At 42.2% G+C, this 13,425-nt stretch overlaps 1 protein-coding gene across 1 annotated transcript in view; it reads right to left on the bottom strand.

Moving 5' to 3' along the window:
• Positions 1-12,568, bottom strand: part of MAP1B (microtubule associated protein 1B) — a 69,736-nt gene extending 57,168 nt beyond the window's left edge. The window contains exons 1-2 of the mRNA XM_014252375.2: positions 12,331-12,568; positions 7,565-7,666 (exon numbers count right to left, since the gene is read on the bottom strand). The gene's annotated coding sequence lies outside the window, so the exon portion shown is untranslated. The remainder of the gene's footprint in view (positions 1-7,564; positions 7,667-12,330) is intronic.
• Positions 12,569-13,425: the final 857 nt, after the last annotated feature.

Genomic DNA, 13,425 nt, shown 5'->3' with positions numbered 1-13,425 from the left:
ATTGCTCTAGTGTTTTCTGAGAGTATCCCATCTTTGCAAGCCAGTCAGAAACATGGGACAGTACATGGGAGTAAGATTTGGTGGAGTTCAGCAAGGACTTTGGTCTAAACATAATTTGATTATTGCTTAGACTAAGTTAACAATTGCTGACAAAGGGATGTCCATCTGCTCAAAAGTATGACAAACAAAAAGAGTTGGAAGTGCCAGATGTCAACTCCAGCATTTTTAATAGCAGATTAAAATATGTAAAGTTGCTTGGAAATAGTAAATATACAAAAGCCTAATTAGTATTGAAAAATGTTCAAATCTTCCATGTCTAATGAACTTCTAGAATTTGAGCTTTGGAGCTAGCAATGATAGGTTAGAAAAAAATCAACAGCACTATATAAGTTATTATGAGCAATGCCAATTAATTATTAGCTTGCAACAAGCATTAAATCTTATCCCAAGACACTCTTGAAGGCTTGCTTTCTATATCCATTTCATGTACTGGCCACATACAAAATAATTTTAAGTTTTTTTTTTTTTTAAGTCTAAGTTCTGTGCAAGTTCTAGAAGACCAGGACACAGTCTGAGATTAAGAAAGCATGCTGGATGACCATAATACCCATGACAGGATGTGTGCTGCTTCCAAGCCTTAAGATCAGAAACAAGACTCCTGTAGTTGGACCCTCTTAAGGCTCTGTCAAACTTCATCCCCTTTACCTTGAGAAGTTCAACAATGGTGTCTAAAAAAAAAACCAATCTGACCAGAACACAAATACCTACATGTAGTATCATGCTCAGCAACAAAAGCTAGAGCAGAGGAGGAAGGTGGGGTTTTTAGTCACCAGAGACTGGCTGGGCATTATTTTGCCTGTGTGAGGTGCTGAGCAATTTCCTTCACTGTGCTACTTGGTTTGGTTTTGCTTGTTTCTTTGGTTTTGTCTTCACCTACTGTTTCACCTTTATCTGGACCCATGAGTTTTCTTTCTTTTGCCCTTTCCAGTCTCTCAGGTGTGGGGGAGATACTCAATCCACCATAAAGAGTTCACAAGACCTAGGAAAGCTTATTTGTGACTCAGGACATGGGAGCCAAACCTAGGATCAGTGTTTTCTCCAGAAGAACTACTGGTCCAGCTTTCAAAGGCAGCCTCTGACAGCAGGGAGTTGAGGTCTGTGTGGTTCCTTAGAATGACTCAGAGATTATGCAATCTAAGAACATGGCTTATCTTTTGCAAGAGGTTTTTTTTTTTTGTTTGTTTTGCTTTGGGGGGGGTGGGGTGGGGGGGTTCTTTTGTGGGGCTGATGGTTTGTTTTAAATAAAACCCCAAGCTTTCCAGAGTTACAGATGGGCATAATGTCCCACACACATCGATGCAGGAGACAGGAGCAGAGGGACACAGGACAGTGACTCATCTCACCATTACAGACAAGCTTTCAAGTACTAAAATATGTAAAATTGCAACACCAAAATAATACTGAAATTCACACAAGTTTATGAATTGGTTATTATTTTAATACAATTTTTTACACTTTTTTTTTTATCAGCAACTGATTTTGAATCATAAACAGATTAAAATCTGCAAATCCAGGTCACCAGGAGCACTGCTTTTCTTCTCAGCTCTAGGAACAGATTACCACCAGCAACTACAACCCCAAACTCATCATCTTGTCTTTTTGGTGGGACCATCTGGGGGGGGGGGGTTGATGCAAAAACGTGTACCTTTGTTACAGAAATATCCAGCTTTCTACTTGTGACTATTAACTGTCTGCAGTGCTCAACTCAGCTACTCATAGGGACTGTGAGGTCCTGTGGAAGTCAGGATCACACTGATTTGCAGCCAGCACAGATGCAGCTCTTGTACCTGTCTCGACAAGGCAGGTGGCAGCTGGAGCACTTCACGCACTTGCAAGGTTGGTATCAGCAGCCACAGTGGTAACTCTCATTCTACAGCTGGAGGTGGGAATAAACATGAGCTCCCCATTCCACCCAGTCTGGAGACAGGGAGTGTCTCAACTCTTCTTACTTCTGGTTCTATTTCTGAATATAGTGGTAGGCAAGTCACTTCAAATAAAGTAATATTTTTGTCTTTCAAGGAAGAAGATTAAATTTTCACTTTTTTGCTAATTATGGGGTATTTTTGCCTTTGTTCTAACTTCAAAATACTAGATAGTGCTTTCTCTAATCCAAAATCCAATCCAATTATTTCAGAGGCCTTTGGATTAAGTCTCTTCTCATTATAAAGTCAAATTAAAACCTTTAATGTTTCTATCAAGTAACTGATAAATTAGATGAGAAAGTAACAAATTCCACAAGAAAAAGTACATAAGTCTTAACAAAACTAAGAAAAATGGACATCTGACAAAAATGTTGCACATGACAAAAAGAAATTAGATTTAAAAAGTGACAGTGATTTTCTGGTGACACATTTATCATCAATCCATGATGAAAGAGATGAGAGGTAGGTCATCTGCAAATGATACTGGGCAGAGGTCAGAAATAAAATATTGTTGGACTTTTCAGTTTAAGAAATCTTAATCAGAAATTAAGAATTAGAATTCTTAATATGTTGCTTGTGAGATTCCTCAATCTTTTTAGTAATATTTTGTCTATCAGATAGCTCTTCAAAAACTAACCTTTGTGAATATACCATTAGATATGCTTAATTTTCATTCTATTAAAGAGGAATGGGAATTCAAATTTTGTAATGTTTTATCCTTCTTTTATTCTATTTTTTGTAATGTTTAAATTCTATCATTATTCATAACTAACTTAATCCCATGCCTCTGGTAGCTGCCCCACACAAGCCAAAACCTGTTCCCATAAAACATGGGCTATTCTAAGACTGTTGAACTTACTGTATTTACTTTTGATACAAGGCATTTAAAAACAACCTCTCACTAATTTTGCTGATTCACACTAACAGCTTAGCATCAGCAGGTACCAGTGTTTTGGCAGCAATGCAAATTCATGCTAATTTTCTTTGAGATCTTTCCTAAAAAAAGCAGAAATGGAAGTCAATGCCAAAATGATTGTCACGTAAGTGCAACACCTGACTCACTGCAAAAAAGATGATAAAGAGACTTTATTAGCCCATCTCTGGAATTTTAAATACTACTAAGAAAAGAAGGCTTTGACAATTCTTATATCCAAACACATAGTCTATTACCTTGTAATCCTCTCCTGAACCACCAAAATCCTAGCATCTCCCCACAAAATGCTCAGGAGCAGTCCAGTGCATATGTTCCCATCGACATGCTCCAACAGGACCAAGGGGCTCCTGGCTTTGTGCTGCTGGGCAGCTCCCCGGCTGCAGCCCTGGACCACTGGCAGCTGCAGGTCACCCTGCAGGGACACCATTTGCAGCCACTGCAGTGTGAGTCAGCTCAATTACCTTTTTGAGTCTGCCTCCATTTTCTTTCTTTCAATGCACAAATACTTGGAGACATAAAGCAAGTCTAGTAGCCATCTAAAATTAACTTCTCCAAACATATAATGAGCTAAAATGATTCCACTCAATAGGTACTCCAGCTATCATCACAGCCTCCAAATACCTGAAGAATCATATTTGAAGCATGTACCTAAACACCAGGCTACCTGAAATCTTAAGCAAAATTAATTCCTACGCATTTATGGAACTCTGATAGTGCCTGAAAAGATCTCGTCTTGACTTCTCGTCTCTTTTTCCTTTCTTCCATCTCAAATGACAGGTTTAGCTCAAGTACCTATGTCCTGACTTGAGGAATTTTGATGAACTGCAGTTTTCAAATAAATCAGCAGAAAACCCATGCTGCTCAGGATTTTATTAGTGACTCCTCAAGCTCACATGGCAAGCTACTAGGTGCAATGTTAACTGGTTTTAGATCTGCAAAGAAAATGGGACTATACACCACTTTGTTGAAGTATGGAGCTGTGCAAATTGATGACCAAAATTCCCAGATCTGAAAATTCTCCACAGCTAGTCCTGAGCAGTAACTTTTGAAATGGTAACTGTCAGAAGGGAAGTTGTTAAGGTTTTATGGAGTAATGACAGTGTCACAGAGCAAAGACTTTTTAGGAAGCCTGAAGGAGGCAAGCCCACTGCTGCTGCAGGTAGCTGCCAAGAGGAAGTGAAACATGTCCCACACTTTGCCAAGATCCCCTCTGGCTGCAGGCAGGCTGGCAATAAAGAAGTCTTAGGCACAGGTAACGGAGGACTCACTTAAGTCTGCAGTTGGTGTCTGCACTGGCTAATGGGCAGCAGAAGGCCTCCTGGTATTATAAAGATAGGATATACATACAGATGTTCTTGATAACCACAGGACAAAGTAGCCACAGTGCATAGCTTGAGCAGGATTTGTTAGAAGGTTGGGAGTAAAATCTATTTCACCCCCAAATCTATTTAAATAAAACAGATTTTATCTAGACAAGGGCTTGAATATGCAACAATGTAACAGTTAAGTGTCCCCAGATGGAAACTGAGGGATAAAATAGGAGTGCACAAGCCTTACAGAAGGGCCCTCAACAGCTTCACCCTCCCCCACCCAAAAACATGGTCTTTTGTGAAACTGCTTTATGCAGCTGAAACTTTCTTGTTAATTAAGCAAAGATTGGTAGGTTCAGCTGCAATTTCAAATGAGCTCTTTCCAAGACTCTCCCCTTGTTCTGCCTCACTACCAGATGCACATTTCCTTTTCCATCTTGTACATTGTTTGCATTTTTTGTCCTTTTCATACTACCATAGGATGGAAGTTATCAGTACATGACAAAGAAAACAGAGGCACCACTAGAGCACCCCTTTAAAGTCATGTTCCTGTTGTCATGGCAACCACTTAATTAGTTGTGTGAGTCATTTTTCAAGACCACCTGGCAATATCACCTCTCCAAGATTTGTTATTATTAAGGAGTCTGCTAACTCAGCTGCTTTACAAGGTAGCAGAAAAGATCTCCTGGCATTTCCATCCTGAATCTTATTTTTCAGGAATCATAAATCACTCATAAATTGCCCAACAGCTGAATACAATGTGCACAAATACCACTGTGACAACCCACCCCCTTGAAAAGAACACAAAGAAGTCTTGGGATCTAATCATGCTCCCTGCAGTACCAGTATGCTATTCGCTACACAGTGAGGGGGATTAGACCTTAAATTCTTTAAGTGAATAGACACAAATACTTTGACAGGCAATCTCTTGCACATCTCTCCCTTGACATCATAGGTGTATGGCATGGGGACAGGATTGGCCCCATTTCCTTCAAGCTTCCTTTTGCGGGAAGAGTCCTATCCTTCACATTGCTGCTGTCCATGTCCTCAAGCTGTTCTGAGAAGCACACAAACATGTACTCAGCCAGCACTGTAATTACTATAACTAATTAAAAAGGCTTCAGTCAGACAGCAGTCAGACCTGACAAAACCAGAAGCCTTCCTCAAGAGTAAACTGTCCCTATATGTGAGCTGCACAGAGACTTCAGACTCAAAGGGCTGAAAAAAAGAAAAGGTTCTTTAATTACATTCCACAGGCAACCCCATCACCTTGGATGAATACTTCCCTTAGACAAAAGGTCACCTGGTTACCTAAATTCAGTTTCTGAGTTTGGAACCATAAAGGAATGCTTACTTACAATTATCTCTTTAGTATCAAACTCAATCATTTCAGTGGTTGAACACTCAAAATTTAATATTTGGGTGCTGTAACAGAAATTAAACACTCTGAAATCTTATTATAATGTGGCAACAGAAAAGCCTTCTCTCTGTCAAACAGCAAAGAGGATACAAAGGAGCCTCATGCAGCATTCAACATCAGAGAACAGCAGAAAGAAGCTAAAATAATTTTCTGATCTGTACAGTGGGATTCTGGAGGGACAAATGCGCTTCTCCATAAAATTTTAGCCAAGAAGTTGGTCAAAACAGATAGATTTATCCCTTGATATTGCCTTTATTCAAGTTTCCCCTAATGCTCTTTAAACACAGATTTCGGCAGTTTATTGTTTGAAGATTGAGCAGTAGTGAAAAACACATTCATTTATGCTTGTCAGAGATGTTGATGAATTCCAGTCACATGCAATTAAGCTGGAATTCAACACAATAACAGATTAAACAGCAAAGTCTAGACAAACAAGGGGGAAAAAAATCAATCAAAAACACAGTTCCCAGAGAAAAATTCCTAAACAAGTCTACTTTCTTTCTGCTGCAAAAGGGGTGCACGATCATACTTATTATATGAAAGTATTTGTTTTATTTTAATTCATGCAGTGGTATTACAATGGATCATCTAAAAGAGACAGTAAAAATACTAGTCATGCAGTAGTATTTATGCTACAGAAGCAACATAGAATCTTTAAGTTTTAAAGTAAAACACAAATATGTCAAAAATGGGATACACTGCATTTTGCATTTCTTAAAGATAAATTCCCTCTCTGTAAAGCAAAGCTTTAATTCATCTGAGAAGTTGAATTGGCTTAATGACATTTAAAAGGAAATGCAAGACAAATATTCTAGGCCCCAGTTTACACCTACATAAATAAGGGGCTTTACTCAGAAATCTTCATGCTGTGTATTGTTTTATAAGTTATGTTGGTTTTCAAACCACAGGAAGAATTGTAGAAATATATAATTTTTTCTTAACTCTGGCAGTGCTTTACTTTCTCTATGTATGGGAAGATACAGCAAAAACTGTTTTAATATATGCTGCAAGAAGAAAAAATTAGTTACACAAGTCATTTTTGTACATTATTCAAAACCATCAGGTCATTGCTGTCATGCTAGCAAGGCATCAGTGTCTCTTTGTCAACAATGTATAGCAACTGACCTCAAGAAAGTGATTTAGTAGCATGATAAAAAATTTCACAGTCCTTTTTCACCACATGAGAGATGCTCCAGAAGCTGAAATTTTTAATACTCATCAGAAATAGGTTGTACTGTACGACAGCACTCAACATGCACATAGCCACAATGATTTCACCAATGACAGAAACCTCTACTACTTTGAAAAGGTCTTATATGTTCATGTGAGAAACCTGATTAAATTCATCCACACTCAGTCAGCAATGGTATCAAGAGTAATGGGATCTTAGAAAACTTACCAAACACTTGATTCTCATGAAACCAGAACAAACCCAAATTTTACACTTCACAGAACTGGTTAACAAATGTTTCACTTTATTGAATGACTCCTCTTAAAGAAGAATGGGCTTGAAAAAAAGGCAGCAAAAGAGATTTAGTCTTATTAGCCCTGTACATTTCTGATTTCCTCATACAAGCCAAAGACAGTTCCCACATGTGAAGGCAGACTCACCATAACTCAGCTTCTACCAAGAAAGACAACCAAATCCAAATTCTTTGGGAAGAATCACAGGGCCTGAGCTGCAGCTCTGCAACAGCTGTGACATCAGTTCTGGCCTCTGTCAAAATACAGAGCTAACCTTTCCAGTTATTGTTTCTCTACCTACCACAATAGGCTTCTGTCACTGGACTACTAGATTGGTGCTACGTGAAGAAATTGTTCAATCAAACAGTGAGTTTTCTTAACTTTAAAAAGGCCCTAAAACTAATGGGCCAGGCAATTTCAGAGTGTAATTTAGCAGTTCTACTCTTAAACTCACCTCGAACTTCAGGAGAGAATCGAGCTGAATGGCGAGACACGAAAAGTTTCAGTTCTTGATCCAAGTTGCATTCAACCAAGTTTGTGTCCCATGATCGGATTCCTAAAATTCAAAATACAAAACACATCTAGCTTGACGCATGAGAACTGGAAGTTTTAACCAAGTATTTTTCTATTTGCATTCAAGCTATTTGCATACTTCTAAATTCCAAGCCCAGCCTTGCTTTCTTCCAAGGCACACAGCTATTTTTTAAAATGCATTTGGAAGGATTCTGACAGGAATCAGAAAAAGACAATTTGCCTTTCCAAAGGGTGACCATTTTTTAAGGCCTCAGCTTTAGAACTGCAGTAGTAGTCACTTCACAGTAAGTTAGCAATGTCCCTGACATGACTTTAAAATCGCAATATAGAAGTTTACAAAAATGGAGGAGTGAATCACCCAGAGGACACTTCAGTCATGTTGCCTTTTTGAGAAGAAAAAGGCAGCATTACCTAGCATGTTGGTAATTAATATTTAAATACAAAGTATTAAATTGCTGACGTCTCCATTCAGTATCTTTGAAGCATACCATATTTTAAATTAAAATTTAAGTAATATTTTATTTATGAAGTGTCAGTACTCTAGTTCTGAGATTTGAAAATGCTGTGCTTGATCTCTTTTTTTAAGAACCAAACTGCCTATTTCTGTTCCCTACTGTTTTTCCCCAGCTACTTATAAAGTGAGACCCTTAACACTTATATGACCAAAAAATATATTATTCCAAAGTAGATTTTTAAGGACTGAAATTCAAACAAAAAAAAACCAAAACATTGCAGCCAAAAGAAAAGTTTCTAGTTTTCTTCCATAAGATTTTGATGAATAATTTTAGAAAAAAAACAAACTAGCAAAAAAACCACAAAAAACAAAAAAGAAAAAACCCCCCCAAAAACCCAAATCACACTTTAGATTTTTCTATAATTTTATTCTGAAATTGTTCTGAAAAATCTTCTTGTTTCAAAATAATGAGCTGGCAGTAACACTGCAAGTAAGTCCAGGCACTGGCAAACATAAAATGGATTGCTGGTGAGGAAAGTCTGGTGGCCCCCTCCCCACATGACCATGCCTTTGCATGGAATTATTGGGTTAGACCACTTTGAGGTTTGACAACAAGATGCCTGAAGAGGTGTGTGTCCAACCCTTCAGAACGAGTCTAGAATTAACACTGCTGGTAACTCTGTCAGGATTTCAAGTTGTGGATGTTACTGTCAATGCCACTTCCCATGCTCTATGTATTTTCTGTTTCAAGGCAGCAGAAATGTCAGAACTTAGACTGGAAGAAGCCATGTTGCAGAGATGAAGCATGAGGAGAAAAGAGGGAATAGCAGAGAAACCAGATCTGCAGTGCCAGTCTCCCATTGCAGCTCTGAGTAGGCTCTCCATGCAAATATGAACATCTGCATTTCAGAGCCGGAAGCCTCTGTAAGAAGAATGCATCCATAGCTTTTCCTTGTCAGCATCCAAGTAAAGGTTGTAGCAAGCTTATTGTAACATGCTACCAACATGTTAAGTAGCTGCCATTTGAATCTCTACAAAAATCTGAAAATACAGTATTGCCTGTGTGCTCCATTACCACTTCAGAAAAATAACTGAGCTATAACCAGCCACCTCCACTTCCTGACTGACGCATCATTGTTCAGAGGCACAAGCAGCAAGACTCTTCTACAAGTCTCCTTACTTTGTTTTCTCAGAAAGCTCTTGGCCATATGGTACATTTTTTGGGACAAGTTTTGGCAGGCAAATACATCTAAATAGGATTTAATATCTTCCAGGTGTTGGAGTATTTGAGAGCAAGAACACCAAGATGATATAATACCATACACACAGAGCACATATGAAAACAGTAAATATTAAAATTGACATTGATCACAAAGCTGAAGTACACTGAGTGAATGAGTGCTGAACTTGAACAAGCTTGAAGATAAACTGCTCCCTGGCCCATGGCACCAAGCTTGGGCAGAGAAACTACAATGCTTTCTGGAGGTTGGTTAAACAATATGGACCATGATTCATCGATGCTGCTAATGACTGGACTTGTCATTACTGGACCGTCCCCAGCTGCTTTAGATGCAATCCTAATTTGCCTTAGGGATAAGATTCTGATGAGATGTAGTCAAGATTGCACAGTCATTGCCTTATTGAGCCAGGCAATCTCCAAAATACAGGACTCAACACAAAATAAATAGGAAAAAAAAAAAAAAAAGCCAAGGGGAAAAAGCCTACATGCACACAGTGGTCCTAGAAGCTGAAGCTGGAATTTGGGTAGACTATCCAAAATTTGCAACTGCATGATTCAGCAATCTGGATGCAAAAATTATGCATGTGTATTATAGAGTAGCAAAATGTATTAAATGAATGATATCACTAAATCAGGTTTTGGGCGGAACAAAGATAAACGTAGAATTAAAATCCAAGGTCAATCCAATGATGGATTAGCAGTGTGGACATAACTGCTGTAAACATGGCTGAACTGGAGCTATTTCTTTCTTTCTGCAGTCTTAGGAGTGCAATGTCACTAGACACAAGACTAATCAGACAGCAGGAAGGGCACACCCAGTAGCATCTGCTAAATCAGTGGAAAAATCTTGAAGCTTTCTCTCCACTCCTCTCTTCTCTTTTGGTGGATGGTGGGTTGGAGGATTGCCCCCTTGGCAAAGTCACATCCAAAATGTAATTACTGAAAATGCATCTTGCCACACCATTCCCTCCCCATGATATATTAAGAAATGACTCTGCATTCCACCAGGTTGCGTAGCATCACGCCACTGATGTGTTATCAGCAGATGTTTTCTTTGACACGTTGCTCTGCAGTTTGGCGCATGAATCCACAGTTTTTAATGATGGTACCCAGGAGATGCAATGATGGTACCAGAGAAGACTGTGAGACAGAGTTATCAAAAACCAAAATGCATTTAAAGCTCTATTGAGAATAAAGGCAGCAAGAAGTGTTTTTTTCCAGACTACAGAAGACTTTCCAAAGAGAAAAATATTACCTGAGCCCCTAATTGCCTCGCATAGATAAAAGCGTCAGACTCCCACTGTATTCATCCAGAACAATGCACCTCAAAATTTCACCAAGCAGTTTTCTTAGCAAGCAAATCCATCAATCAGATGGTCTGATACTAGAAGCAGCAAGGTGATTTATAATCCAAAATGATCAATTAAAAGGCCAAAACACTTCCTCTGAACACCTAAAGCTGTAAATGGGTGTTATGCTTAGTGGCAGGAGGTAGCAGCAACTGAGCTATGCAGTAGCAACTGTACAATAGGACATTCAAGAAGAGACTGAAGAGCCTTTCTTCAGAGGAAGGGTACTAGCTGTCTTGAGGGAAGAAAACTTACCAATTTCCTCTATAACCTTTGCCAAATTAATTAAAATACAGCCAGTTCTCTTCTAACACAACTGAAAATTAGATAGAGTTAAGGACGTGCAATGCTGAAGAAGCTCTGAATGACAAAGCACCTGCCTCAGTAGCTCTCCCCAAGAGACAATGGTAGCAATAAAGACAAACAGGTTATGATGAAACTGGTTAGCTGAGATGAGGATGCCTTTTACCTCAAACAGTAATGAAAAAGAATTCAGAGAAATAGCCAACTAAAGCAACAATGGTTGAGAAAGCAACAATAGAGACAGACGAAGTCCTAGCTGGAGTGCTGAACCACACCTACATGACAAGGCTGCTACCGATTCCCCGTTCCGGGATCTCTTCTCCACTCTTAACAATGGCAATTCCTGAAATCTTTGTTTTCACCAGCCCAGAACAAAAAATACATGTTATAAAATCAGATATCAACTGAGTTTAACTAACTGTAAGGTCCGGCAATAATTTTCTTTTGTGCATTATTCCACTAATACCGCAACAGCTTGTTGTTTTGGTTTTTTGGGTTTTTTTTTTCCCTCTCCGCACATACACTGCAATCTATTGTATCAGAAGCCACAATGAAAACTTATAAAACTGTCATTTCACTTGCAACACCACCCTGCATCGCCGTTTTAAGAAAAGGACAAATAAATGCCGAGTCAGAGCAGCCCACAGTCGGACAATAAGGAGGCTGAGCACCCGGGTAACAGAGTTACTTATATGGGTTTTCTTTATTGGAACATATATATATTGGAATATATATATATATATGCGTATATAGAACTTGGGTTCTGAAAAATTGTCCAGACGACAAAAAAGTCCCAGCGCCCAAAGTTAGACACAAAGGCGCGGCTGCGCTCCCGCCCGCGCAGCCTCTGCCGCCGACAGGGAAAACGCCCCGACCCCCGCCGGCCCGGCGTGGCGGTGGGGGCCTGCGGGCGCCAGCCGCCCCGCAGCCGCAGCCCAGCCCATCCACCCCATCCCCGGCAGCCCTTTGTCCGCCCCAGGCTGCCACCGGGACCGCAGTGCGGACCGTGCCACGCCCACCCGCCGGTGTCTCCGGGCAGACGGGCTCGGCGGCGGGCGCTGCGCTCCCGAGCCGGCCCCTCCGCCCAGCCATGGCGGGGAGGGGGCTCGCCGCGGCTCTCGGCAGCCCCGCTCCGCAGCGCCCGCGCCCCGCACCCGGGGGAAGGTGAGTGCGTGGGCGATTGCGGCGGGACCCCCCGGGGAATAAAGAGCCACAGACCGCGGCTCGGCGGGATGGGTGTCGGGGGACAAGCCCGGCTCCCGGCCGCGCCCAGGGAGGGGCAGGGCGCCGGCGGGGATGTCGCGGCGCTGCCCGCGGCCCCCCGGCTCCCGCCGCCTCACCTCGCTCGATATTGGCGATGGCCCGCCGCAGGTGCTCCTCGGTCACCAGCTCGCCGACGACCACCAGCAGGTAAAACTTGCTGTCTAGGAAGCGGTGGGAGAGACTAGGAGAGGTGGAGGTTGGGTTGGGGATGCTGCAGGAGGGCTCCGAGTCCACTTCCACCACTACGGTGGCCCTCGCCCCCGCCCCGCGGCTCGGGGGCGCGGAGCGCAGAGGGGCCGCTCGGCGGCGGCTCCGCAGGCGGCAAGGAGGGAGTGAGGGCGTGTGGGGAGGCGGCGGCGCTTTTATACGGAGACGGTGCAGGGCAGGGACCTGGTGAGGAGGAGGAGGAGGAAGGGGGGGAGCCGGCGCATCCTCCGCGCCGCCGCCGCCTTTCCAGCATCCATAGCTGATGTCATCTGCGGCAAATCCTCCCCGCGGCGGCCCCCGGAAGCAGGAAAGACGCGGGGGGCGAACAACGCCCCGAGGGGACGCCAAGGGGTGCGCCCCTCGCCTGGCTCCCGCCCGGCCGCCGGACCCCAGAGCCCGCGCCCCTCGGGTCCCTTGCTCCCCGTGCCCATTCGGGGCGTCACCCTGCCGGCCGGTCACCCCGAGGCCAGGCCCGGGTCCCAGCCTTGAACCTTGAACCAGGGCAATGAGGAGCCGCAGGTGATGGCCTGGCAGACCTGGCGAGCTCAAGTGGGAAAGCCGGCATGGGGGCTCTAGCAGCACTCCAGACGTGTATGAAAAAGCAGTGCCACTGCCTAAAGCCAATTGTCCTCTCCCACATTTTGCTGTAGCACTGCAGCAAAATTTGAGTCATACTCAAAAAAGCACACACCCTCACCCAGCAATCTAAATATTCTTGCTAACTTTTTTAATTTGAAAGCAGTTCATTGAATAAGATACTTCACACATGGCCTTTCTGCACATATTCAATACCCATGGATATATGACACCAGAAAAACGCTGGTTTTGGACAATGTCCTGAGACCGGTATTCTTAGCTTATTCAAAGCTGTACAAGTTCAAAGGGCTTTGGTAAGTAATGTTGACCAGGCTTAAGGAAATCCAGGGAGCAATGATAGCAGAAAACTTTCACAATGAAAGAACCAA

Source organism: Pseudopodoces humilis, chromosome 4 (genome assembly GCF_049639895.1).
Source record: "Pseudopodoces humilis isolate 2021_Gansu_Grassland_sample_001 chromosome 4, ASM4963989v1, whole genome shotgun sequence".
NCBI classification, from domain to species: domain Eukaryota; kingdom Metazoa; phylum Chordata; class Aves; order Passeriformes; family Paridae; genus Pseudopodoces; species Pseudopodoces humilis.
The sequence above is the reverse complement of the archived record's forward strand: the minus strand, read 5'-3'. Positions and strand labels throughout refer to the sequence as shown.